Raw genomic sequence first — 2,881 nt, forward strand, 5'->3', positions numbered from 1 at the left:
TCAAGACAAACTGTAATCTGCAGCCTTCAGCATGTTTTCACAAATTCAACCTCATGCTAAGAGTTTAGAGCAAATACTACCTCACTCGTATCAGGTATCCAGCTTCCACTGATGAATCTAACTGACATGAATTTCATTGTTTTTTAAAAAGTGACAATAAAAAATCTCCAATCTTCTAAGTGAGTTAATTATGTGAATGATCCCAGCAGACTATGGGCAAAGGCACACAGCAAGCAGTCCCCAGGCTTTTCTTTTTAATTACTAATTCAGCTCAAGAGCATCATATGCGTGGAGTGTATGAGGAACTCCACACAGTAAGGCCCTCAGTCTCAACCAAGACTTGAACCTGTGACCACTTTTCAAGGCAGAGCTAACCACTACACACCTCAATCATTTTTGCAAATGAATACTTTGCCAAATGACCAAAATCACCAACCCTCTGGGACCCTCTGGGAGGGCAGTTTTAGGATGAAAGTTAGACCCATTTTCCATAAATGATCCCTTGGAAATGACAAACAGCTGTACAGATCAGTGGTGGCACGAAGCGGCGGCCTTATAACAAATGACACAGTGACTCCAATAAACTTCAGTTCCTGTCCTTGGCGTTAACGTAGTCAAACGCACGACTGAATAATTTTCAAAAATCTTTTTCATCAAGTTTTTCCACTTCATGAGCAGTGTTTGTATAGAAATCATCAGTCATCATGTTCTGAAAGGAACCAGAAACTTATTCACCATCATCACACAGATTTTATAATTTTTTTTGGCAGGTGTTATGAACTATTAGCACAACTTGAGTATTTCTTTTTTGAAGAGAATTTCAAGTATCAGTCACTGAATCAGAATACATTTTATGCCTCTCATATCAGACATTTGTTTTTTTGCTGAAGTGAGATAACCGATCCTGAGTCCGGGCTTTGTAGCCGCCTCTCCTTGAGATGATCGAAGCCCCGCACAGAGCCTTCCTATCCAGCATTCAACGGGAAAACAATAAACAAGCCTGCAGGGTGGGTGGAGGGGCGGGGTGGGGGGGGGTTAGACAGAGAGATTGATATGCGCGCAGTTCTGATCACTCAACCAACAGAAGCTCACTTTACCGGTTCTGTGCTTTATGCACATTTGTGTTTATGAAATTGCAATCGATTGTTTCAATTACATGCACGGCTGGACCATAACGTTGTCACAATTGATGTGCTACTCCGAGTCAACCTTTGTAAAAACCATTCAAATCTTGAGTGATGTTAAAAGAAAGGAATATTTGGGTTTTCCTTTATTTTTCTGAACAATATCCGCCCGTAGGTTGGAGTGATGCAGGCTGGGTTCAGGGCTACGGCGGTAAACAGAGACATCCAGACAACAAAGCCGGAGGACTTTGTACAGACGCCGTTTGCGGACACAAGCTTTGAGCAGCGACCATAACAAAGAGATCATGGATCGGAATGGCTAAAGCTTGGTTTCTCTTCAGAGTAGAGCAGAGATTTCCCCCATAACTGTGTGAGGATTTCTCTGATCTCAAAGGGGTCTTGGAGTCAAACCACTTCGTCTTGAAAATAAAATGAGCTTCCTACTGTCGTATGGCACCAGGAATCCGATAAAAAAGTCTTAACACTTAAGACTCTTCACTGTCCATTAACAATATCTCACCTGTTGATAGCACATGAACCATCACTGAATGCTCAGTCTGAACCGTCAGAGTCAGCGAGAACATTAGCACATTATTGATAATCCACGCCGTAGGTGGCTGTGATGTTTACCAGCAGTTCAATCCACCACCTGACTGAATTTTCTCAGTTTAATCAAATTCATTTCTCAGCAGAGTGCATCTATTATTGGAGAAGAATAAACATAATCACACACGGTAATTAAAAAATAAAGTTTGTTAGTTGCCTGTAGTTTTTTCTTTTTCTTTCAATATGTAACTTACATGCTGGCACGGAGGTTATATGAATACAAATATGATGCATACAAACCTTTGAATGTATGTGTGCTCATGCACATATAATTTTATCCTATTGTTTCGTGCGCAAAAAAAAAAAAAAAACCTCCACTTGGTTGAGAATAATTCCATTACTAAGGAATCCTGGCTTTTAATGCACTGTTTTTACTCCAAGATTGGCTGGGATGAGCACCAGAAATATGAATGGATGGCTTTATGAGGCTGGGGATGATTTGGATCAAGTGTACTGTGCATAACAAGTTTAAAGTCTCTTAGATGAGGCTTTCCCGAATGCTGTTGTTGCCATTTCATTGCTGTCTCCAGAGTGGATGATCCCGTTTGGGTAAAGCGGTTCCATCTTTCCTGAAATCAAGCATAAATAACAGAGCTTGAAGAGATAAATGCTCAGTGTTGTGTGGCTCTTCAGTGCCAAAACAAATGCCACAACTTTGCATAGGTGGAGATTGGAGAGTAATCCCCCATCCCCAAAAAAGGGGGGTAAAATCAAAACGACATAAAGTCAAAGTGAAATCTCCTCATCCATCCAGGATACAGTATAACGTACGTATCGGATGAGGTGAGGCGATTGTTCTCAATTACTGCCACTGCACCTGTGCTTGATTACTGTCAACTATGAATGATTTGGAGGTGCACAGAAATGTCAGCACACTCTGTCAAAATCATTCCTCCCGTGAAGATGGCAAAAGATGGCCACTCTTTGAAGAGATAAAATGATGCTGTTCTCGAGGAATTCTCTTTTTTCACCCCCTGTCCAGTTCAGCAGCTAAGGCTGACAATATTATATGATTGAGAGTCTTTTAGCGTCAGAAGAGTTTCTGCTCTTGCAACAGGAAGAGATTGGGAATCTCTTCCTGTTGCTGCATTTATTGGAAACTGACGCGGTTTCCAGACATGACCTCGGAAGGATAGAAAGTTCCCGCAAAT

The sequence above is a fragment of the Salarias fasciatus genome, chromosome 11 (assembly GCF_902148845.1).
Source record: "Salarias fasciatus chromosome 11, fSalaFa1.1, whole genome shotgun sequence".
NCBI lineage: Eukaryota > Metazoa > Chordata > Actinopteri > Blenniiformes > Blenniidae > Salarias > Salarias fasciatus.